The sequence below is a fragment of the Ischnura elegans genome, chromosome X (assembly GCF_921293095.1).
Source record: "Ischnura elegans chromosome X, ioIscEleg1.1, whole genome shotgun sequence".
NCBI classification, from domain to species: domain Eukaryota; kingdom Metazoa; phylum Arthropoda; class Insecta; order Odonata; family Coenagrionidae; genus Ischnura; species Ischnura elegans.
In genome coordinates this window covers 99525578-99553325 of record NC_060259.1, presented here as the reverse complement: position 1 = coordinate 99553325, position 27748 = coordinate 99525578, and positions in this window count along the sequence as shown.

Sequence of the window (27748 nt, the reverse complement as noted above, 5' to 3'; positions counted from 1 at the left end):
AAATATTGAGAAAAGGAAATATTGACAAAAGGATATATTGAAAAAAGGAAACATTTAAAAAGGAAATATTGAAAACAGGAAATATTGAATAAAGGAAATATTGACAAAAGGAAATATTGAAAAAAGGAAGTATAGAAAAAAGGGTATATTGACAAAAGGAAATATTGACAATAGGAGGTATAGAAAAAAGGAGATATTGAAAAACGGAAGTATAGAAAAAAGGAAATATTAAAAAAAGGATTTATTGAAAAAGGGAAATATTGACACAAGGAAATATTGACAAAAGGAAATATTGACAAAAGGTTATATTGAAAAAAGTAAATATTGAAAAATAGGAAATATTAAAAAAAGGAAATATTGAAAAAAGGAAGTATAGAAAAAAGGAAATATTAAAAAAAGGAAATATTGAAAAAAGGATATATACAAAAAAGGAAATATTGAAAAAAGGAAATATTAAAAAAAGGAAATATTGACAAAAGGAAATATTGAAAAAAGGAAATATTGACAAAAGAAAATGCTGACAAAAGGAAGTATAGAAAAAAGAAAATATTGAAAAAAAGAAATATTAACAAAAGGAAGTATAGAAATAAGGATATATTGAAAAAAGGAAATATCGAAAAAAGGAAATATTTACAAAAGGAAATATTGAAAAAAGTAAATATTGAAAAAAGGAAATATTGACAAAAGGAAATACAGACAAAAAGAAATATTGACAAAAGGAAATATTGAAAAAAGGAAATATTTACAAAAGGAAATATTGAAAAAAAGAAATATTGACACAGGGAAATTTTGAAAAAAGGAAATATTGAAAAAAGGAAAAATTGAAAAAAGGAAATATTGAAAAAAGGAAATATTGAAAAAAGAAAATATTGAAAAAAGGAAATATTGAAAAAAGGAAATATTGAAAAAAGGAAATATTGAAAAAGATAATATTGAAAAAAGAAAATATTGAAAAAAGGAAAAATTGAAAAAAGGAAATATTGAAAAAAGGAAATTTTGACAAAAGGAAGTATAGAAAAAAGAAAATATTGAAAAAAGGAAATATTTAAAAAAAGGAAATATTGAAAAAAGGAAATATTGAAAAAAGGAAATATTGAAAAAAGGAAATATTGAAAAAAGGATATATTGAATAAAGGAAATATTGAAAAAAGGAAATATTGAAAAAAGGAAGTATAGAAAAAAGGAAATATTGAAAAAATAAAATGTTGACAAAAGGAAATATTGAAAAAAGGAAATAATGATCAAAGGAAATATTGAAAAAAGGAAATATTGAAAAAACGAAATATTGACAAAAGGAAATATTGAAAAAATAAAATATGGAAAAAACGAAATATTGACAAAAGGAAATAATGACAAAAGGGTATATAGAAAAAAGGAAATAATGAAAAAAGGAAATATTGACCAAAGAAAATATTGAAAAAAGGAAATACTGAAAAAAGGAAGTATAGAAAAAAGGAAATATTGAAAAAAGAAAATATTACAAAAGGAAATATTGAAAAAAAGAAGTATAGAAAAAGGAAATATTTAAAAAAGAAAATGTTGACAAAAGGAAATATTGACAAAAGGATATATTGAAAAAAGGAAATATTGACAATTAGTCCAGGAAATGAAGCTCATAAAAGTGAAAAACCTTGCAATTTTTTCAAACTGAATCGATTTGCACCAAAATTTGGGAATAGACTAATTATACCCCCTACTTCAAAATCTATATCATGCCGAAGGGCGCTTTTTATTTTTTAGGGGTGAAAACTACCCCTAAAAGCTGGAACTTAAAAAATTATTTTTTAAAGCTAAATACGTGTAAAATTTAGTTTAAATTATATGTATAATTATTTTTTTATGTTTGGAAAATAACTTTAAGGTGTTTCAACCCATAATAATCAACCCTTATTGGGGGTTAATGTAAAAAGGAATTTTCAAACTGAATCGATTTGCATAAAAATTTGTGATCATACTAATCATACCTCCTTTAAATTTTTTTTTCAAACCGAATCGATTTGAATAAATATTTGGGATTAGACTAATCATACCCATTTCTTCAAAATTTATATTATGCCGAAGGGCGCCTTTTATTTTTAAGGGGTGAAAACTACCCCTAAAAGCTGAAACTTAAAAAATTATTTTTTAAAGCTAAATACGAGTAAAATTTAGTTTAAATTATTTGTATAATTATTTTTTTTGTTTGGAAAATAATTTTAAGGCGTTTCAACCCATAATAATCAACCCTTATTGGGGGTTAATGTAAAAAAGAATTTTCAAACTGAATCGATTTGCATAAAAATTTGTGATTATACTAATCATACCTCCTTTAAAAATTTTTTTCAAACCGAATCGTTTTGCATAAATATTTGGGATAAGACTAATCATACCCCTTTCTTCAAAGTCTATATTATGCCGAAGGGCGCCTTTTATTTTTTAGGGGTGAAAACTACCCCTAAAAGCTAAAACTTAAAAAAATATATTTTAAAGCTAAATACGGGTAAAATTTTGTTTAAATTATTTGTATAATAATTTTTTTTGTTTGGAAAATAATTTTAAGGCGTTTCAACCCATAATAATCAACCCTTATTGGGGGTTAATGTAAAAAAAAAATTATTTATCACATTGTACATATCTTCTTATTCACTTTCTTACTCCTTTTATTATGTATTCACTTTCTTACTCCTTTTATTATGTATTCACTTTTTCTCTCATGATTTTAATCACTGCACAGAAAAGATATAACAATAGGATAAACAGAACAAACTTCGTCATGGTATCATAAACAAATAAATGTACATTTATGTAGACATTACATGAAACACAATCAAACGGAGACTGTATGGCTTCCAGTCTTCCCACCACATGCATGCTCACAGGTAAGCGAGAGCTCACATACATATGTATATGTATATATACATCTTATGGGTATGTGTGTTTATTTTGTAGCAAATTTGAGTGTATCGTTGGCTTCTAACGTAAAGTACAAAACGTATATGCTGATTATGAGGAATATTATGCTCTGAATTGTGGATTTCGAATTTTTCGAAAATAAATTTGATTGGTATTTCAAACATAGCTCCTTTATTTTTTATGATAGAAAGTTCATTTAAATTGTATTTTGTAGGGTTTTTATTGGCTAGAAGGTCATGTGAATTAAATTTTTTTCGAGTCATTCATTTTGAAAGGGGAGGGATTTAAGGGTTTAAATAAGGTGGAGCTCCCTTGGAAATAGAGGTTTTAATTATCAATATCTCACCAAATATTTATTGTATAGAAAATTAAAACACACTTAAATATTTGAAAATAAAGAAGCTACAATTTATTACTCTTGCATTTTTTTCATATCTCCAGTTTTTTTGGAGTTATTATGAAAGAAAAGAGCATTTTTAACGAAATTGTAGAAAATGACTTTTCACTTTTTCCTCCAATTTTTTCAAAATTTAGAGTTGTAAATTAAAAAAACTTCTAGGATAAATTAACAATACTTAAATAAAGAGAAATACTGAAGGGCATTGATCAATTTTGTCTAGTGTGGTAATAAGGAGTTGTTTTCACTGATTTTTTCGTACAAAAAAGTAGGGACTGATCTTATTTTTAATCATAACTCGCTCAAATTTCATGATAAAAAATATTTGTTCTCATTATAAGAAAGTTTTTTAAAAACACTTTTAAACAGATTACATAATTTTTCCTCGAAAATTATATTTTTCCCGCTATTTGGTATTGAATCTTTCAAATTTAGCGTATGACAAACAATAGATAACCATCATCAACTTGTAGCTCGGTCCGAATTGGTCATAAAGGTAATATAAAATAAGATTTTTATTTAATTTTTTACAGGCTACAGTTTTGTAATTCACAATTTTCTAATAAAATTAATACTTTTCAAGTTATTTGCCTATAATCGATTAAAATCGTTGATTTTTTCGTCAAAAAACTGTTACTCTCAATCGCAAATAACTCGAAAAATATTAATTTTACGCAAAAAATGGAATGAACATTTTATTCTTAAAATTTATTTTTCTATCGATTCCTGTAGTCAAAATATAATTAATATTTTCCACCCCCGAGATGGGGTGGAAACCACCCCCAGGGTAAAAGCGCCCGTCGGCATGATATAGATTTTGATTCTTGGTATATTCCCTACTTATTGTGAAAATTTCAAGAAAATCGATTCAGTTTGAAAAAATTGCAAGCCAAAATGCTTCATTTCCTGGACTAAATAGGAGGTATAGAAAAAAGGAGATATTGAAAAACGGAAGTATAGAAAAAAGGAAATATTAAAAAAAGGAATTATTGAAAAAGGGAAATATTGACACAAGGAAATATTGATAAAAGGAAATATTGACAAAAGTTTATATTGAAAAAAGTAAATATTGAAAAAAGGAAATATTAAAAAAAGGAAATATTGAAAAAAGGAAGTATAGAAAAAAGGATATATTAAAAAAAGGAAATATTGAAAAAAGGATATATACAAAAAAGGAAATATTGAAAAAAGGAAATATTAAAAAAAGGAAATATTGACAAAAGGAAATATTGAAAAAAGGAAATATTGACAAAAGAAAATGCTGACAAAGGAAGTATAGAAAAAAGGAAGTATTGAAAAAAGGAAATATTGACAAAAGGAAATACTGACAAAAAGAAATATTGACAAGGAAATATTGAAAAAAGGAAATATTGAAAAAAGGAAATATTTACAAAAGAAAATATTGAAAAAAGGAAGTATAGAAAAAAGGAAATAAAAAAAAAGGAAATATTTACGAAAGCAAATATTGAAAAAAGTAAATATTGAAAAAAGGAAATATTGACAAAAGGAAATACTGACAAAAAGAAATATCGACTAAAGGAAATATTGAAAAAAGGAAAAATTAAAAAAAGGAAATATTTACAAAAGGAAATATTGAAAAAAGGAAGTATAGAAAAAAGTAAATATTGAAAAAATGAAATAATGACACAAGGAAATTTTGAAAAAAGGAAATATTGAAAAAAGGAAATATTGAAAAAAGGAAATATTGACAAAAGGATGTATAGAAAAATAGGAAATTTTGAAAAAAGGAAATATTAACAAAAGGAAATGCTGACAAAAGGAAGAATAGGAAAAAGGAATTATTGAAAAAAGAAAATATAGAAAAAAAGGAATATTGAAAAAAGGAAATATTGAAAAAAGGAAATATTGAAAAGGTTATATTGACAAAAGGAAGTAAAGAAAAAAGAAAATATTGAAAAAAGGAAATATTGAAAAAAGGAAATATTGAAAAAAGGAAGTATAGAAAAAAGGAAATATTGAAAAAAGAAAATGTTGACAAAAGGAAATATTGAAAAAAGGAATAATTGAAAAAAGGAAATATTGACAAAAGGAAATGCTGACAAAAGGAAGTATAGAAAAAAGAAAATATTGAAAAAAAGAAATATTAACAAAAGGAAGTATAGAAATAAGGTTATATTGAAAAAAGGAAATATTGAAAAAAGGAAATTTTGAAAAAAGGAAGTATAGAAAAAAGGAAATATTGAAAAAATAAAATGTTGACAAAAGGAAATATTGAAAAAAGGATATAATGATCAAAGGAAATATTGAAAAAAGGAAATATTGAAAAAACGAAATATTGACAAAAGGAAATATTGAAAAACTAAAATATGGAAAAAACGAAATATTGACAAAAGGAAATAATGACAAAAGGATATATAGAAAAAAGGAAATAATGAAAAAAGGAAATATTGACCAAAGAAAATATTGAAAAAAGGAAATACTGAAAAAAGGAAGTATAGAAAAAAGGAAATATTGAAAAAAGAAAATATTACAAAAGGAAATATTGAAAAAAAGAAGTATAGAAAAAGGAAATATTTAAAAAAGAAAATGTTGACAAAAGGAAATATTGACAAAAGGATATATTGAAAAAAGAAAACATTGAAAAAGGAAATATAGAAAACAGGAAATATTGAATAAAGGAAATATTAACAAAAGGAAATATTGACAAAAGGAAATATTGAAAAAAGGAAGTATAGAAAAATAGAAATATTGAAAAAAGGAAAAATTGTCAAAAGGAAGTATAGAAAAAAGGAAAAATTGACAAAAGGAAATATTGAAAAAAGGAAATATTGACAAAAGTAAATATTGACAAAAGGAAATATTGAAAAAAGGAAGAAGAAAAAAGGAAATATTGAAAAAAGGAAATATTGAAAAAATGAAATATTGAAAATAGGAAATATTGAAAAAAGGAAATATTGAAAAAAGGAAATATTGAAAAAAGGAAATATTGACAAAAGGAAATGCTGACAAAAGGAAGTATAGAAAAAAGGAAATATTGAAAAAAGGAAATATTGATAAAAATAAATATTGAAAAAAGAAAATATCGAAAAAAGGAAGTATAGAAAAAAGGAAATATTGACAAAAGGAAATATTGAAAAAAGGAATTATTGAAAAAAGAAAATATTGAAAAAAGAAAATATTGAAAAAAGGAAATATTGAAAAAAGAAAATTATTGAAAAAAGGAAGTATAGAAAAAAGAATATATTGAAAAAAGGAAATATTGAAAAAAAGGAATATTGAAAAAAGGAAATATTGAAAAAAGGAAATATTGAAAAGGTAATATTAACAAAAGGAAGTATAGAAAAATGAAAATATTGAAAAAAGGAAATATTGAAAAAAAGGAAATATTGACAAAAGGAAGTATAGAAAAATATGAAATTTTAAAAAAAGGAAATATTGACAAATGGAAATATTGACAAAAGAAAAAATTGAAAAAAGGATATATTGAAAAAAGGATTTATTGAAAAAACGAAATTTTGAAAAAAGGAAATATTGAAAAAAGGAAATATCGAAAAAAAAAATTGACAAAAGGAAATATTGACAAAAGGAAATATTGACAAATGGAAGTATTAAAAAAAGGAAATATTGAAAACATGGAATTTTAGGAAAAAGGAAATATAGAATAAAGGAAGTATAGAAAAAAGGAAATATTGAAAAAAGGAAATATTGATAAAAGGAAAAATTGACGAAAGGAAATATTGAAAAAAGTAAATATTGACAAAAGGAAATATTTACAAAAGGAAATATTGACAAAAGTAAATATTGACAAAAGGAAGTATAGAAAAATAGAAATATTGAAAAAAGGAAATATTGAAATAAGGAAATATTGAAAAAATGAAAGATTGACAAAAGGAAATATTGAAAAAAGGTAATATCGAAAAAAGGAAATATTGACAAAAGGAAATATTGACAAAAGGAAATATTGAAAAAAGGAAGTATAGAAAAATGGAAATATTGAAAAAAGGAAAGAGTGAAAAAAGGAAATATTGAGAAAAGGAAATATTGACAAAAGGATATATTGAAAAAAGGAAAAATTTAAAAAGGAAATATTGAAAACAGGAAATATTGAATAAAGGAAATATTGACAAAAGGAAATATTGAAAAAAGGAAGTATAGAAAAATGGATATATTGACAAAAGGAAATTTTGACAATAGGAGGTATAGAAAAAAGGAGATATTGAAAAACGGAAGTATAGAAAAAAGGAAATATTAAAAAAAGGATTTATTGAAAAAGGGAAATATTGACACAAGGAAATATTGACAAAAGGAAATATTGACAAAAGGTTATATTGAAAAAAGTAAATATTGAAAAATAGGAAATATTAAAAAAAGGAAATATTGAAAAAAGGAAGTATAGAAAAAAGGAAATATTAAAAAAAGGAAATATTGAAAAAAGGATATATACAAAAAAGGAAATATTGAAAAAAGGAAATATTAAAAAAAGGAAATATTGACAAAAGGAAATATTGAAAAAAGGAAATATTGACAAAAGAAAATGCTGACAAAGGATGTATAGAAAAAAGGAAGTATTGAAAAAAGGAATTATTGACAAAAGGAAGTATAGAAAAAAGGAAATATTGAAAAAAGTAAATATTGAAAAAAGGAAATATGGACAAAAGGAAATACTGACAAAAAGAAATATTGACAAAAGGAAATATTGAAAAAAGGAAATATTGAAAAAAGGAAATATTTACAAAAGAAAATATTGAAAAAAGGAAGTATAGAAAAAAGGAAATATAAAAAAAAGGAAATATTTACGAAAGCAAATATTGAAAAAAGTAAATATTGAAAAAAGGAAATATTGACAAAAGGAAATACTGACAAAAAGAAATATCGACTAAAGGAAATATTGAAAAAAGGAAAAATTAAAAAAAGGAAATATTTACAAAAGGAAATATTGAAAAAAGGAAGTATAGAAAAAAGTAAATATTGAAAAAATGAAATAATGACACAAGGAAATTTTGAAAAAAGGAAATATTGAAAAAAGGAAATATTGAAAAAAGGAAATATTGACAAAAGGATGTATAGAAAAATAGGAAATTTTGAAAAAAGGAAATATTAACAAAAGGAAATGCTGACAAAAGGAAGTATAGGAAAAAGGAATTATTGAAAAAAGAAAATATAGAAAAAAAGGAATATTGAAAAAAGGAAATATTGAAAAAAGGAAATATTGAAAAGGTTATATTGACAAAAGGAAGTAAAGAAAAAAGAAAATATTGAAAAAAGGAAATATTGAAAAAAGGAAATATTGAAAAAAGGAAGTATAGAAAAAAGGAAATATTGAAAAAAGAAAATGTTGACAAAAGGAAATATTGAAAAAAGGAATAATTGAAAAAAGGAAATATTGACAAAAGGAAATGCTGACAAAAGGAAGTATAGAAAAAAGAAAATATTGAAAAAAAGAAATATTAACAAAAGGAAGTATAGAAATAAGGATATATTGAAAAAAGGAAATATCGAAAAAAGGAAATATTTACAAAAGGAAATATTGAAAAAAGTAAATATTGAAAAAAGGAAATATTGACAAAAGGAAATACAGACAAAAAGAAATATTGACAAAAGGAAATATTGAAAAAAGGAAATATTTACAAAAGGAAATATTGAAAAAAAGAAATATTGACAGGGAAATTTTGAAAAAAGGAAATATTGAAAAAAGGAAAAATTGAAAAAAGGAAATATTGAAAAAAGGAAATATTGAAAAAAGAAAATATTGAAAAAAGGAAATATTGAAAAAAGGAAATATTGAAAAAAGGAAATATTGAAAAAGATAATATTGAAAAAAGAAAATATTGAAAAATGGAAAAATTGAAAAAAGGAAATATTGAAAAAAGGAAATATTGACAAAAGGATGTATAGAAAAAAGAAAATATTGAAAAAAGGAAATATTTAAAAAAAGGAAATATTGAAAAAAGGAAATATTGACAAAAGGAAATATTGAAAAAAGGAAATATTGAAAAAAGGATATATTGAATAAAGGAAATATTGAAAAAAGGAAATATTGAAAAAAGGAAGTATAGAAAAAAGGAAATATTGAAAAAATAAAATGTTGACAAAAGGAAATATTGAAAAAAGGAAATAATGATCAAAGGAAATATTGAAAAAAGGAAATATTGAAAAAACGAAATATTGACAAAAGGAAATATTGAAAAAATAAAATATGGAAAAAACGAAATATTGACAAAAGGAAATAATGACAAAAGGGTATATAGAAAAAAGGAAATAATGAAAAAAGGAAATATTGACCAAAGAAAATATTGAAAAAAGGAAATACTGAAAAAAGGAAGTATAGAAAAAAGGAAATATTGAAAAAAGAAAATATTACAAAAGGAAATATTGAAAAAAAGAAGTATAGAAAAAGGAAATATTTAAAAAAGAAAATGTTGACAAAAGGAAATATTGACAAAAGGATATATTGAAAAAAGGAAATATTGACAAAAGTTTATATTGAAAAAAGTAAATATTGAAAAAAGGAAATATTAAAAAAAGGAAATATTGAAAAAAGGAAGTATAGAAAAAAGGAAATATTAAAAAAAGGAAATATTGAAAAAAGGATATATACAAAAAAGGAAATATTGAAAAAAGGAAATATTAAAAAAAGGAAATATTGACAAAAGGAAATATTGAAAAAAGGAAATATTGACAAAAGAAAATGCTGACAAAGGAAGTATAGAAAAAAGGAAGTATTGAAAAAAGGAAATATTGACAAAAGGAAGTATAGAAAAAAGGAAATATTGAAAAAAGTAAATATTGAAAAAAGGAAATATGGACAAAAGGAAATACTGACAAAAAGAAATATTGACAAAAGGAAATATTGAAAAAAGGAAATATTGAAAAAAGGAAATATTTACAAAAGAAAATATTGAAAAAAGGAAGTATAGAAAAAAGGAAATAAAAAAAAAAGGAAATATTTACGAAAGCAAATATTGAAAAAAGTAAATAATGAAAAAAGGAAATATTGACAAAAGGAAATACTGACAAAAAGAAATATCGACTAAAGGAAATATTGAAAAAAGGAAAAATTAAAAAAAGGAAATATTTACAAAAGGAAATATTGAAAAAAGGAAGTATAGAAAAAAGTAAATATTGAAAAAATGAAATAATGACACAAGGAAATTTTGAAAAAAGGAAATATTGAAAAAAGGAAATATTGAAAAAAGGAAATATTGACAAAAGGATGTATAGAAAAATAGGAAATTTTGAAAAAAGGAAATATTAACAAAAGGAAATGCTGACAAAAGGAAGAATAGGAAAAAGGAATTATTGAAAAAAGAAAATATAGAAAAAAAGGAATATTGAAAAAAGGAAATATTGAAAAAAGGAAATATTGAAAAGGTTATATTGACAAAAGGAAGTAAAGAAAAAAGAAAATATTGAAAAAAGGAAATATTGAAAAAAGGAAATATTGAAAAAAGGAAGTATAGAAAAAAGGAAATATTGAAAAAAGAAAATGTTGACAAAAGGAAATATTGAAAAAAGGAATAATTGAAAAAAGGAAATATTGACAAAAGGAAATGCTGACAAAAGGAAGTATAGAAAAAAGAAAATATTGAAAAAAAGAAATATTAACAAAAGGAAGTATAGAAATAAGGATATATTGAAAAAAGGAAATATCGAAAAAAGGAAATATTTACAAAAGGAAATATTGAAAAAAGTAAATATTGAAAAAAGGAAATATTGACAAAAGGAAATACAGACAAAAAGAAATATTGACAAAAGGAAATATTGAAAAAAGGAAATATTTACAAAAGGAAATATTGAAAAAAAGAAATATTGACACAGGGAAATTTTGAAAAAAGGAAATATTGAAAAAAGGAAATATTGAAAAAAGGAAATATTGAAAAAAGGAAATATTGAAAAAAGAAAATATTGAAAAAAGGAAATATTGAAAAAAGGAAATATTGAAAAAAGGAAATATTGAAAAAGATAATATTGAAAAAAGAAAATATTGAAAAATGGAAAAATTGAAAAAAGGAAATATTGAAAAAAGGAAATATTGACAAAAGGATGTATAGAAAAAAGAAAATATTGAAAAAAGGAAATATTTAAAAAAAGGAAATATTGAAAAAAGGAAATATTGACAAAAGGAAATATTGAAAAAAGGAAATATTGAAAAAAGGATATATTGAATAAAGGAAATATTGAAAAAAGGAAATATTGAAAAAAGGAAGTATAGAAAAAAGGAAATATTGAAAAAATAAAATGTTGACAAAAGGAAATATTGAAAAAAGGAAATAATGATCAAAGGAAATATTGAAAAAAGGAAATATTGAAAAAACGAAATATTGACAAAAGGAAATATTGAAAAAATAAAATATGGAAAAAACGAAATATTGACAAAAGGAAATAATGACAAAAGGATATATAGAAAAAAGGAAATAATGAAAAAAGGAAATATTGACCAAAGAAAATATTGAAAAAAGGAAATACTGAAAAAAGGAAGTATAGAAAAAAGGAAATATTGAAAAAAGAAAATATTACAAAAGGAAATATTGAAAAAAAGAAGTATAGAAAAAGGAAATATTTAAAAAAGAAAATGTTGACAAAAGGAAATATTGACAAAAGGATATATTGAAAAAAGGAAACATTGAAAAAGGAAATATAGAAAACAGGAAATATTGAATAAAGGAAATATTAACAAAAGGAAATATTGACAAAAGGAAATATTGAAAAAAGGAAGTATAGAAAAAAGGAAATATTGAAAAAAGGAAAAATTGTCAAAAGGAAGTATAGAAAAAAGGAAATATTGACAAAAGGAAATATTGAAAAAAGGAAATATTGACAAAAGTAAATATTGACAAAAGGAAATATTGAAAAAAGGAAGAAGAAATAAGGAAATATTGAAAAAAGGAAATATTGAAAAAATGAAATATTGAAAATAGGAAATATTGAAAAAAGGAAATATTGAAAAAAGGAAATATTGAAAAAAGGAAATATTGACAAAAGGAAATGCTGACAAAAGGAAGTATAGAAAAAAGGAAATATTGAAAAAAGGAAATATTGATAAAAATAAATATTGAAAAAAGAAAATATCGAAAAAAGGAAGTATAGAAAAAAGGAAATATTGACAAAAGGAAATATTGAAAAAAGGAATTATTGAAAAAAGAAAATATTAAAAAAAGAAAATATTGAAAAAAGGAAATATTGAAAAAAGAAAATTATTGAAAAAAGGAAGTATAGAAAAAAGAATATATTGAATAAAAGGAAATATTGAAAAAAAGGAATATTGAAAAAAGGAAATTTTGAAAAAAGGAAATATTGAAAAGGTAATATTAACAAAAGGAAGTATAGAAAAATGAAAAAATTGAAAAAAGGAAATATTGAAAAAATGGAAATATTGACAAAAGGAAGTATAGAAAAATATGAAATTTTAAAAAAAGGAAATATTGACAAATGGAAATACTGACAAAAGAAAAAATTGAAAAGAGGAAATATCGAAAAAAAAAATTGACAAAAGGAAATATTAACAAAAGGAAATATTGACAAATGGATGTATTAAAAAAAGGAAATATTGAAAACATGGAATTTTAGGAAAAAGGAAATATAGAATAAAGGAAGTATAGAAAAAAGGAAATATTGAAAAAAGGAAATATTGATAAAAGGAAAAATTGACGAAAGGAAATATTGAAAAAAGTAAATATTGACAAAAGGAAATATTTACAAAAGGAAATATTGAAAAAAGTAAATATTGACAAAAGGAAGTATAGAAAAATAGAAATATTGAAAAAAGGAAATATTGAAATAAGGAAATATTGAAAAAATGAAAGATTGACAAAAGGAAATATTGAAAAAAGGTAATATCGAAAAAAGGAAATATTGACAAAAGGAAATATTGACAAAAGGAAATATTGAAAAAAGGAAGTATAGAAAAATGGAAATATTGAAAAAAGGAAAGAGTGAAAAAAGGAAATATTGAGAAAAGGAAATATTGTCAAAAGGATATATTGAAAAAAGGAAACATTGAAAAAGGAAATATTGAAAACAGGAAATATTGAATAAAGGAAATATTGACAAAAGGAAATATAGAAAATGGAAATATTGAAAAAAAGAAGTATAGAAAGAAGGATATATTGAAAAAGGATAAATTGACAAAAGGAAATATTGACAATAGGAGGTATAGAAAAAAGGAGATATTGAAAAACGGAAGTATAGAAAAAAGGAATTATTAAAAAAAGGAATTATTGAAAAAGGGAAATATTGACAAAAGGAAATATAGACAAAAGGAAATATTGACAAAAGTAAATATTGACAAAAGGAAGAATAGAAAAATAGAAATAATGAAAAAAGGAAATATTGAAATAAGGAAATATTGAAAAAAGGAAAGATTGACAAAAGGAAATATTGAAAAAAGGAAATATTGACAAAAAAAATATTGAAAAAAGGAAATATTGACAAAAGAAAATATTGACAAAAGATAATATTGAAAAAAGGAGATATTGAAAAAAGGAAGTAGAGAAAAGAGGAAATATCCAAAAAAGGAAATATTGAAAAAAGGAAGTATAGAAAAAAGGAAATATTGACAAAAGGAAATATTGAAAAAAGGAAATATTGACAAAAGTAAATATTGACAAAAGGAAAAATTGAAAAAAGGAAGAGGAAAAAAGGAAATATTGAAAAAAGGAAATATTGAAAAAAGGAAATATTGGAAATAGGAAATATTGAAAAAAGGAAATATTAAAAAGAGGAAATATTGAAAAAAGGAAATATTGGCAAAAGGAAATGCTGACAAAAGGAAGTATAGAAAAAAGGAAATATTGAAAAAAGGAAATATTGATAAAAATAAATATTGACAAAAGGAAATATTGAAAAAAGGAAATATTGAAAAAAGGAAATGTTTAAAAAAGGAAATATTGAAAAAAGAAAATATCGAAAAAAGAAAGTATAGAAAAAAGGATATATTGACAAAAGGAAATATTGAAAAAAGGAATTATTGAAAAAAGGAAATATTGAAAAAAGGAAATATAAAAAAAGAAAATATATTGACAGAAGGAAGTAAAGAAAATAGATTATATTGAAAAAAGGAAATATTGAAAAAAAGGATTATTGAAAAAAGGAAATATTGAAAAAAGGAAATATTGAAAAGGTAATATTGACAAAAGGAAGTATAGAAAAAAGAAAATATTGAAAAAAGGAAATATTGAAAAAAGGAAATATCGAAAAAAGGAAATATTGACAAAAGGAAGTATAGAAAAATATGAAATTTTGAAAAAAGGAAATATTGAAAAAAGGAAAGATTGACAAAAGGAAATATTGAAAAAAGGTAATATCGAAAAAAGGAAATATTGACAAAAGGAAATATTGACAAAAGGAAATATTGAAAAAAGGAAGTATAGAAAAATGGGAATATTGAAAAAAGGAAATAGTGAAAAAAGGAAATATTGAGAAAAGGAAATATTGACAAAAGGATATATTGAAAAAAGGAAACATAGAAAAAGGAAATATTGAAAACAGGAAATATTGAATAAAGGAAATATTGACAAAAGGAAATATTGAAAAAAGGAAGTATAGAAAAAAGGATATATTGACAAAAGGATATATTGACAAAAGGAAATATTGACAATAGGAGGTATAGAAAAAAGGAGATATTGAAAAACGGAAGTATAGAAAAAAGGAAATATTAAAAAAAGGAATTATTGAAAAAGGGAAATATTGACACAAGGAAATATTGACAAAAGGAAATATTGACAAAAGGTTATATTGAAAAAAGTAAATATTGAAAAAAGGAAATATTAAAAAAAGGAAATATTGAAAAAAGGAAGTATAGAAAAAAGGAAATATTAAAAAAAGGAAATATTGAAAAAAGGATATATTGAAAAAAGGAAATATTGAAAAAAGGAAATATTAAAAAAAGGAAATATTGACAAAAGGAAATATTGACAAAAGAAAATATTGACAAAAGATAATATTGAAAAAAGGAGATATTGAAAAAAGGAAGTAGAGTAAAGAGGAAATATCCAAAAAAGGAAATATTGAAAAAAGGAAGTATAGTAAAGAGGAAATATTCAAAAAAGGAAATATTGAAAAGAGGAAATATTCAAAAAAGGAAACATTGAAAAAAGGAAATATTGACAAAAGGAAATATTGACAAAAGGAAATATTGAAAAAAAGAAATATTGACAAAAGGAAATATTGAAAGAAAGAAATATTGACAAAAGCAAATATTGACAAAAGGAAATAATGAAAAAAAAAGATATTGACAAAAGGAAATATTGACAAAGGAAGTGATGAAAAAAGGAAATATTGATAAAAGGAAATATTGAAAAAAGGAATATTGACAAAAGGAAATATTGAAAAAAGGATAAAGTGACAAAAGGAAATATTGACAAAAGGAAGTATAGAAAAGAGGAAATATTCAAAAATGGAAATATTGACAAAAGGAAGTATAGAAAAGAGGAAATATTCAAAAAAGGAAATATTGACAAAAGGAAATATTGACAAAAGTAAATATTGAAAAAAGAAATATTGCCAAAGGAAATATTGACAAAAGGAAATATTGAAAAAAGAAATATTGACAAAAGAATTTATTAAAAAAAGAAAATATTGACAAAAGGAATTATTGACAAAAGGAAGTATTGAAAAAAGGAAGTATAGAAAGGCAGAAATATTCAAATAAGGAAATATTGAAAAAAGGAAATATTGACAAAAAGATATATTGACAAAAGAAAATATTGACAAATGGAAATATTGAAAAAAGGAAATATTGACAAAAGAAAATATTGATATAAGGAAGTATAGAAAATAGGAAATATTCAAAAAGGGAATATTGACAAAAGGAAATATTGACAAAAGGAAATATTGACCAAAGAAAATATTGACACAAGGAAATATTTACAAAAGAAAATATTGAAAAAAGGAAATATTGACAAAAGGAAATATTGAAAAAAGGAAATATTGACAAAAGGAAATATTGACAAAAAAAATATTGACAAAAGGAAGTATAGAAAAGAGGAAATATTCAAAAAAGGAAATATTGAAAAAAGGAAATATTGACAAAAGAAAATATTGACAAAAGGAAATATTGAAAAAAGGAAATATTGACAATGGAAATATTGACAAAAGGAAATATTGGCAAAAGGAAAAATTGAAAAAAGGAAATATTGACAAAAGGAAATATTGAAAAAAGGAAATATTGACAAATGGAAATTTTTTACAAAAGGAAATATTGACAAAAGGAAGTATAGAAAAGAGGAAAATATTTAATAGGAAATTTTGAAAAAAGGAAATATTAACAGAAGGAAATATTGACAAAAGGAAATATTGAAAAAAGGAAATATTGAAAAAAGGAAATATTGACAAAAGGAAATATTGAAAAAAGGAAATATTGACAAAAGGAAATATTGACAAAAAGAAATATTGAAAAAAGGAAGTATAGAAAAGCGGAAATATTCAAAAAAGGAAATATTGACAAAAGGAAATATTGACAAACGGAAGTATTGACAAAAGGAAATATTGAAAAAAGGAAATATTGACAAGAGTAAATATTGAAAAAAGGAAATATTGAAAAAAGGAAATATTGACAAAAGGAAATATTGACAAATGGTAATATTGAAAAAAGGAAATATTGAAAAAAGAAAATATTGATAAAAGGAAATATTGACAAATGGTAATATTGAAAAAAGGAAATATTAACAAAAGGAAATATTGAAAAAAGGAAATATTGAAAAAAGGAAATATTGAAAAAAGGAAATATTGGCAAAAGGAAATATTGTTAAAAAGAAAATATTGAAAAAAGGGAAATATTTACAAAAGAAAATATTGACAAAAGGAAGTATAAAAAGGAGGAAATATTCAAAAAAGGAAATATTGACAAAAGGAAATATTGACAAAAGGAAGTATTGAAAAAGGAAATATAGAAAGGCGGAAATATTCAAAAAAGGTAATATTGAAAAATGGAAATATTGAAAAAAGAAAATATTGAGAAAAGGAAATATTGACAAAATGAAATATTGACATAAGGAAATATTGAAAAAAGGAAATATTGACAAAAGGAAATATTGACAAAAGAAAATATTGACAAATGGAAATATTGAAAAAAGGAAATATTGACAAAAGGAAATATTGATATAAGGAAGTATAGAAAAAGGGAAATATTCAAAAAGGAAATATTGACAAAAGGAAATATTGACAAAAGGGAATATTGACCAAAGGAAATATTGACACAAGTAAATATTTACAAAAGAAAATATTGAAAAGAGGAAATATTGACAAAAGGAAATATTGAAAAAAGGAAATATTGACAAAAGAAAATATTGACAAAAGGAAGTATAGAAAAGAGGAAATATTCAAAAAAGGAAATATTGATAAAAGGAAATATTGACAAAAAAAAATATTGACAAAAGGAAATATTGAAAAAAGGAAATATTGACAATGGAAATATTGACAAAAGGAAGTAATGAAAAAAGGAAAGATTGACAAAATGAAATATTGACAAAAGGAAGTATTGACAAAAGGAAATATTGAAAAAAGGAAATATTGACAAACGGAAATATTGACAAAAGGAATATTGACAAAAAAAAATATTGAAAAAAGGAGATGTTGACAAAATGAAATATTGACAAAAGGAAATATTGACAAAGGGAAATATTGACAAAAGTAAATATTGAAAAAAGGAAACATTGACAAAAGGAAATATTGACAAAAGGAAATATTGACAAAATGAAATATTGACAAAAGGAAGTATTGACAAAAGGAAATATTGAAAAAAGGAAATATTGACAAACGGAAATATTGACAAAAGGAATATTGACAAAAGGAAATATTGAAAAAAGGAGATGTTGACAAAATGAAATATTGACAAAAGGAAATATTGACAAAAGGAAATATTGACAAAAGGAAATATTGACAAAAGTAAATATTGAAAAAAGGAAACATTGACAAAAGGAAATATTGACAAAAGGAAATATTGACAAAAGTAAATATTGAAAATAGGAAATATTGACAAATGGTAATATTGAAAAAAGGAAATATTAACAAAAGGAAATATTGACAAAAGGAAATATTGACAAAAGGAAATATTGACAAAAGGAAATGATGAAAAAAGAAAATATTGGCAAAAGGAAATATTGACAAAAGGAAATATTGAAAAAAGGAATATTGACAAAAGGAAATATTAAAAAAAGGAAATATTGACAAAAGGAAATATTGACAAAAGGAAGTTTAGAAAAGAGGAAAGATTCAAAAAAGGAAATATTGACAAAAGGGCGTATAGGAAAGAGAAAATTTTCAAAAAAGGAAATATTGAAAATAGGAAATAATGACAAAAGGAAATATTGACAAAAGGAAATATTGAAAAAAGGAAATATTGACAAAAGGATATATTGACAAAAGGAAATATTGACAAAAGGAAATATTGACATAAGGAAATATTGATAAAAGGAAATATTGACAAAAGGAAATATTGACAAAAGAATATATTTACAAAAGGAAATATTGAAAAAAGGAAATATTGACAAAAATAAATATTGACAAAAGGAAGTATAGAAGAGAGGAAATATTCAAAAAAGGAAATATTGACAAAAGGAAATATTGACAAAAGGAAATATTGACAAAAAGAAATATTAAAAAAAGGAAATATTGACAAAAGGAAATATTGACAAAAGGATGTAATGAAAAAAGGAAGTATAGAAAAGCGGAAATATTAAAAAAAGGAAATATTGACAAAAGGAAATATTGAAAAAAGGAAATATTGACAAAAGGAAATATTGACAAAAGGAAGTATTGACAAAAGAAATATTGAAAAAAGGAAATATTGACAAACGGAAATATTGAAAAAAGTATATATTGACAAAAGGAAATATTGAAAAAAGGAAATATAAAAAAAAAAGAAATATTGACAAAAGGAAATATTGACAAAAGGAAATATTGACAAAAGTAAATATTGAAAAAAGAAAACATTGACAAAAAGAAATATTGACAAAAGGATATATTGACAAACGTAAATATTGAAAAAAGGAAATATTGAAAAAAGGAAATATTGACAAAATAATATATTGACAAATGGTAATATTGAAAAAAGGAAATATTGACAAAAGGAAATATTGACATATTGAAATATTGACAAAAGAAAGTATTGAAAAGAGGAAATATTCAAAAAAGGAAATATTGACAAAAGGAAGTATAGAAAAGAGAAAATATTCAAGAAAGGAAATTTTGAAAAAAGGAAATATTGACATAAGGAAATATTGAAAAAAGGAAATATTCAATAAAGGAAATATTGAAATAAGGAAATATTGACAAAAGGAAATATTGACAAAAGGAAATGATGAAAAAAGGAAATATTGACAAGAGGAAATATTGATAAAAGGAAATATTGAATAAAGGAATATTGACAAAAGGAAATATTCACAAATAGAAATATTCACAAAAGGAAATATTGAAAAAAGAAAGTATAGAAAAAAGGAAATATTGACAATAGGAAATATTGAAAAAAGGAAGTATAGAAAAAAGGAAATATTGAAAAATGGAAATATTGAAAAAAGGAAATATTGAAAAAAGGAAATATAGAAAGAAGGAAATATTGAAAAAAGGAAATATTGAGAAAAGGAAATATTGATAAAGGAAATATTGACAAAAGGAAATATTGACAAAAGGTAATATTGCAAAAAGGATGTATAGAAAAAAGGAAATATTGAAAAAGGAAGTATAGAGAGAAGGAAATATTGAATAAAGGAAATATTGAGAAACGGAAATATTGACAAAAGGAAATTTTGACAAAAGGAAATATTGTAATAAGGAAGTATAGAAAAAATGTAATATTGAATAAAGGAAGTATAGAAAGAAGGAAATATTGAGAAAAGGAAATATTGAAAAAAAGAAATATTGACAAAAGGAAATATTGAAAAAATGAGATATTGAAAAAAGGAAATATTGAGAAAAGAAATATTGAAGATAGGAAATGTTGACAAAAGGAAATATTGAATAAAAGAAATATTGAAACAAGGAAATATTGAAAAAAGGATATATTGACAAAAGGAAATATTAAAAAAAAGGAAATATTGAAAAAAGGAAATATAGAAAAAAGGAAATATTGAAAAAAGGAAGTATAGAAAGAAGGAAATATTGAAAAAAGGAAGTATAGAAGGTAGGAAATATTGAAAAAAGGAAATATTGAATAAAGGAAGTATAGAATAAAGGAAATATTGACAAAAGGAAATATTGACAAAAGGAAATATTGGCAAAAGGAAATATTGACAAAAGGAAGTATTGACAAAAGGAAATATTGACAAAAGAAAATATTGACAAAAGGAAATATTGACAAAAGAAAATATTGACAAAAGGAAATATTGATAAAAGGAAATATTGACAAAAGGAAATATTGACAAAAGGAAGTTTTGAAATGAAGAAATATTCAAAAAAGGAAATATTGACAAAAGGAAGTATAGAAAAGAGGAAATATTCAAAAAAGGAAATATTGAAAAAAGGAAATAATGACAAAAGGAAATATTGACAAAAGGAAGTTTAGAAATGAAGAAATATTCAAAAAAGGAAATATTGACAAAAGGAAGTATAGAAAAGAGGAAATATTCAAAAAAGGTTATATTGAAAAAAGGATGTATAGAAAAGAGGAAATATTCAAAAAAGGAAATATTGAAAAATGGAAATAATGACAAAAGGAAATATTGACAAAAGGAAATATTGAAAAAAGGAAATATTGAACAAAGGAAATATTAACAAAAGGAAATATTGACAAAAGGAAATATTGACAAAAGGAAATATTGAAAAAAGGAAATATTGACAAAAGGAAATATTGACATGATGAAATATTGACAAAAGGAAGTATAGAAAAGAGGAAATATTCAAAAAAGGAAATATTGAATAAAGGAAGTATAGAAAAGAGGAAATATTCAAAAAAGGAAATACTGAAAAAAGGAAATATTGACAAAAGGAAATATTGAAAAAGGAAATATTGAAAAAAGGAAATATTGAAATAAGGAAATATTGACAAAAGGAAATATTGACAAAAGGAAATGATGAAAAAAGGAAATATTGACAAAAGGAAATATTGACAAAAGGAAATATTGAAAAAAGGAATATTAACAAAAGGAAATATTAAAAAAAGGAAATAATGACAAAAGGAAATATTGACAATAGGAAGTATAGAAAAGAGGAAATATTCAAAAAAGGAAATGTTGACAAAAGGACATATAGAAAAGAGAAAATATTCAAAAAAGGAAATATTGAAAATAGGAAATATTGACAAAAGGAAATATTGACAAAAGGAAATATTGAAAAAAGGAAATATTGACAAAAGGATATATTGACAAAAGAAAATATTGACAAAAGGGAATATTGACATAAGGAAATATTGATAAAAGGAAATATTTACAAAAGGAAATATTGACAAAAGGTTATATTTACAAAAGGAAATATTGAAAAAAGGAAATATTGACAAAAGGAAATATTGAAAAAAGGAAATATTGACAAAAGGAAATATTGAAAAAAGGAAATTATGAAATATGTAATTATTGACAAAAGGAAATATTGACAAAAGGAAGTATAGAAAAGAGGAAATATTCAAAAAAGGAAATATTTAAAAAAGGAATTATTGACAAAAGAAATATTGAAAAAAGGAAATATTGAAAAAAGGAAATATTGACAATAGGAAATAATCACAAATAGAAATATTCACAAAAGGAAATATTGAAAAAAGAAAGTTTAGAAAAAAGGAAATATTGACAAAAGGAAATATTGAAAAAAGGAAGTATAGAAAAGAGAAATATTGACAAAAGGAAATGTTGCAAAAAGGAAGTACAGAAAAAAGGAAATATTGAAAAATGGAAATATTGAATAAAGGAAATATTGAGGAAAGGAAATATTGAAAAAAGGAAATATTGACAAAAGGAAATATTGACAAAAGGAAATATTGCAAAAAGGATGTATAGAAAAAAGGAAATATTGAAAAAAGGAAGTATAGAAGGAAGGAAATATTGACAAAAGGAAATATTGAAAAAAGGAAATATTGACAAAAGGAAATATTGCAAAAACGAAATATTGAAAAAAGGAAGTATAGAAAGAAGGAAATATTGAAAAAAGGAAATATTGAGAAACGGAAATATTGACAAAAGGAAATTTTGACAAAAGAAAATATTGTAATAAGGAAGTATAGAAAAAATGTAATATTGAAAAAAGGAAATATAGAAAGAAGGAAATATTGAGAAAAGGAAATATTGAAAAAGGGAAATATTGACAAAAGGAAATATTGAAAAAATGAGATATTGAAAAAAGGAAATATTGAGAAAAAAAATATTGAAGATAGGAAATGTTGACAAAAGGAAATATTGAATAAAAGAAATATTGAAACAAGGAAATATTGAAAAAAGGAAATATTGACAAAAGGAAATATTAAAAAAAAGGAAATATTGAAAAAAGGAAATATAGAAAAAAGGAAATATAGAAAAAAGGAAATATTGAAAAAAGGAAGTATAGAAAGAAGGAAATATTGAAAAAAGGAAGTATAGAATGTAGGAAATATTGAAAAAAGGAAATATTGAAAAAAGGAAGTATAGAATAAAGGAAATATTGACAATAGGAAATATTGACAAAAGGAAATATTGACAAAAGGAAATATTGAAAAAAGGAATAATTGAAAAAAGGAAATATTGACAAAAGGAAATTCTGACAAAAGGAAGTATAGAAAAAAGAAAATATTGAAAAAAAGAAATATTAACAAAAGGAAGTATAGAAATAAGGATATATTGAAATAAGGAAATATCGAAAAAAGGAAATATTTACAAAAGGAAATATTGAAAGAAGTAAATATTGAAAAAAGGAAATATTGACAAAAGGAAATACAGACAAAAAGAAATATTGACAAAAAGAAATATTGAAAAAAGGAAATATTTACAAAAGGAAATATTGAAAAAAAGAAATATTGACACAGGGAAATTTTGAAAAAAGGAAATATTGAAAAAAGGAAATATTGAAAAAAGGAAATATTGAAAAAAGGAAATATTGAAAAAAGAAAATATTGAAAAAAGGAAATATTGAAAAAAGGAAATATTGAAAAAAGGAAATATTGAAAAAGATAATATTGAAAAAAGAAAATATTGAAAAATGGAAAAATTGAAAAAAGGAAATATTGAAAAAAGGAAATTTTGACAAAAGGAAGTATAGAAAAAAGAAAATATTGAAAAAAGGAAATATTTAAAAAAAGGAAATATTGAAAAAAGGAAATATTGACAAAAGGAAATATTGAAAAAAGGAAATATTGAAAAAAGGAGATATTGACAAAAGGAAATATTGAAAAAAGGAAATATTGAAAAAAGGAAGTATAGAAAAAAGGAAATATTGAAAAAATAAAATGTTGACAAAAGGAAATATTGAAAAAAGGAAATAATGATCAAAGGAAATATTGAAAAAAGGAAATATTGAAAAAACGAAATATTGACAAAAGGAAATATTGAAAAAATAATATATGGAAAAAACGAAATATTGACAAAAGGAAATAATGACAAAAGGATATATAGAAAAAAGGAAATAATGAAAAAAGGAAATATTGACCAAAGAAAATATTGAAAAAAGGAAATACTGAAAAAAGGAAGTATAGAAAAAAGGAAATATTGAAAAAAGAAAATATTACAAAAGGAAATATTGAAAAAAAGAAGTATAGAAAAAGGAAATATTTAAAAAAGAAAATGTTGACAAAAGGAAATATTGACAAAAGGAAATATTGACAAATGGTAATATTGAAAAAAGGAAATATTAACAAAAGGAAATATTGAAAAAAGGAAATATTGAAAAAAGGAAATATTGAAAAAAGGAAATATTGGCAAAAGGAAATATTGATAAAAAGAAAATATTGAAAAAAGGGAAATATTTACAAAAGGAAATATATACAAAAGAAAATATTGACAAATGGAAATATTGAAAAAAGGAAATATTGACAAAAGGAAATATTGATATAAGGAAGTATAGAAAAAGGGAAATATTCAAAAAGGAAATATTGACAAAAGGAAATATTGACAAAAGGAAATATTGACCAAAGGAAATATTGACACAAGTAAATATTTACAAAAGAAAATATTGAAAAGAGGAAATATTGACAAAAGGAAATATTGAAAAAAGGAAATATTGACAAAAGAAAATATTGACAAAAGGAAGTATAGAAAAGAGGAAATATTCAAAAAAGGAAATATTGATAAAAGGAAATATTGACAAAAAAAATATTGACAAAAGGAAATATTGAAAAAAGGAAATATTGACAATGGAAATATTGACAAAAGGAAATATTGAAAAAAGGAATATTGACAAAAGGAAATATTAAAAAAAGGAAATATTGACAAAAGGAAATATTGACAAAAGGAAGTAATGAAAAAAGGAAAGATTGACAAAATGAAATATTGACAAAAGGAAGTATTGACAAAAGGAAATATTGAAAAAAGGAAATATTGACAAACGGAAATATTGACAAAAGGAATATTGACAAAAGGAAATATTGAAAAAAGGAGATGTTGACAAAATGAAATATTGACAAAAGGAAATATTGACAAAAGGAAATATTGACAAAAGTAAATATTGAAAAAAGGAAACATTGACAAAAGGAAATATTGACAAAAGGAAATATTGACAAAATGAAATATTGACAAAAGGAAGTATTGACAAAAGGAAATATTGAAAAAAGGAAATATTGACAAACGGAAATATTGACAAAAGGAATATTGACAAAAGGAAATATTGAAAAAAGGAGATGTTGACAAAATGAAATATTGACAAAAGGAAATATTGACAAAAGGAAATATTGACAAAAGGAAATATTGACAAAAGTAAATATTGAAAAAAGGAAACATTGACAAAAGGAAATATTGACAAAAGGAAATATTGACAAAAGTAAATATTGAAAATAGGAAATATTGACAAATGGTAATATTGAAAAAAGGAAATATTAACAAAAGGAAATATTGACAAAAGGAAATATTGACAAAAGGAAATATTGACAAAAGGAAATGATGAAAAAAGAAAATATTGACAAAAGGAAATATTGACAAAAGGAAATATTGAAAAAAGGAATATTGACAAAAGGAAATATTAAAAAAAGGAAATATTGACAAAAGGAAATATTGACAAAAGGAAGTTTAGAAAAGAGGAAAGATTCAAAAAAGGAAATATTGACAAAAGGGCGTATAGGAAAGAGAAAATGTTAAAAAAAGGAAATATTGAAAATAGGAAATATTGACAAAAGGAAATATTGACAAAAGGAAATATTGAAAAAAGGAAATATTGACAAAAGGATATATTGACAAAAGGAAATATTGACAAAAGGAAATATTGACATAAGGAAATATTGATAAAAGGAAATATTGACAAAAGGAAATATTGACAAAAGAATATATTTACAAAAGGAAATATTGAAAAAAGGAAATATTGACAAAAGTAAATATTGACAAAAGGAAGTATAGAAAAGAGGAAATATTCAAAAAAGGAAATATTGACAAAAGGAAATATTGACAAAAGGAAATATTGACAAAAAGAAATATTAAAAAAAGGAAATATTGACAAAAGGAAATATTGACAAAAGGATGTAATGAAAAATGGAAGTATAGAAAAGCGGAAATATTCAAAAAAGGAAATATTGACAAAAGGAAATATTGAAAAAAGGAAATATTGACAAAAGGAAATATTGACAAAAGGAAGTATTGACAAAAGGAAATATTGAAAAAAGGAAATATTGACAAACGGAAATATTGAAAAAAGTATATATTGACAAAAGGAAATATTGAAAAAAGGAAATATTGACAAAAAGAAATATTGACAAAAGGAAATATTGACAAAAGGAAATATTGACAAAAGTAAATATTGAAAAAAGAAAACATTGACAAAAGGAAATATTGACAAAAGGAAATATTGACAAACGTAAATATTGAAAAAAGGAAATATTGAAAAAAGGAAATATTGACAAAATAAAATATTGACAAATGGTAATATTGAAAAAAGGAAATATTAACAAAAGGAAATATTGACAAAAGGAAATATTGACAAAAGGAAATATTGAAAAAAGGAAATATTGACAAAAGGAAATATTGACATATTGAAATATTGACAAAAGAAAGTATTGAAAAGAGGAAATATTCAAAAAAGGAAATATTGACAAAAGGAAGTATAGAAAAGAGAAAATATTCAAGAAAGGAAATTTTGAAAAAAGGAAATATTGACATAAGGAAATATTGAAAAAAGGAAATATTCAAAAAAGGAAATATTGAAATAAGGAAATATTGACAAAAGGAAATATTGACAAAAGGAAATGATGAAAAAAGGAAATATTGACAAGAGGAAATATTGATAAAAGGAAATATTGAATAAAGGAATATTGACAAAAGGAAATATTCACAAAAGGAAATATTCACAAAAGGAAATATTGAAAAAAGAAAGTATAGAAAAAAGGAAATATTGACAATAGGAAATATTGAAAAAAGGAAGTATAGAAAAAAGGAAATATTGAAAAATGGAAATATTGAAAAAAGGAAATATTGAAAAAAGGAAATATAGAAAGAAGGAAATATTGAAAAAAGGAAATATTGAGAAAAGGAAATATTGATAAAGGAAATATTGACAAAAGGAAATATTGACAAAAGGTAATATTGCAAAAAGGATGTATAGAAAAAAGGAAATATTGAAAAAGGAAGTATAGAGAGAAGGAAATATTGAATAAAGGAAATATTGAGAAACGGAAATATTGACAAAAGGAAATTTTGACAAAAGGAATTATTGTAATAAGGAAGTATAGAAAAAATGTAATATTGAATAAAGGAAGTATAGAAAGAAGGAAATATTGAGAAAAGGGAATATTGAAAAAAAGAAATATTGACAAAAGGAAATATTGAAAAAATGAGATATTGAAAAAAGGAAATATTGAGAAAAGAAATATTGAAGATAGGAAATGTTGACAAAAGGAAATATTGAATAAAAGAAATATTGAAACAAGGAAATATTGAAAAAAGGATATATTGAAAAAAGGAAATATAGAAAAAAGGAAATATTGAAAAAAGGAAGTATAGAAAGAAGGAAATATTGAAAAAAGGAAGTATAGAAAGTAGGAAATATTGAAAAAAGGAAATATTGAATAAAGGAAGTATAGAATAAAGGAAATATTGACAAAAGGAAATATTGACAAAAGGAAATATTGGCAAAAGGAAATATTGACAAAAGGAAGTATTGACAAAAGGAAATATTGACAAAAGAAAATATTGACAAAAGGAAATATTGACAAAAGAAAATATTGACAAAAGGAAATATTGATAAAAGGAAATATTGACAAAAGGAAATATTGACAAAAGGAAGTTTTGAAATGAAGAAATATTCAAAAAAGGAAATATTGACAAAAGGAAGTATAGAAAAGAGGAAATATTCAAAAAAGGAAATATTGAAAAAAGGAAATAATGACAAGGAAATATTGACAAAAGGAAGTTTAGAAATGAAGAAATATTCAAAAAAGGAAATATTGACAAAAGGAAGTATAGAAAAGAGGAA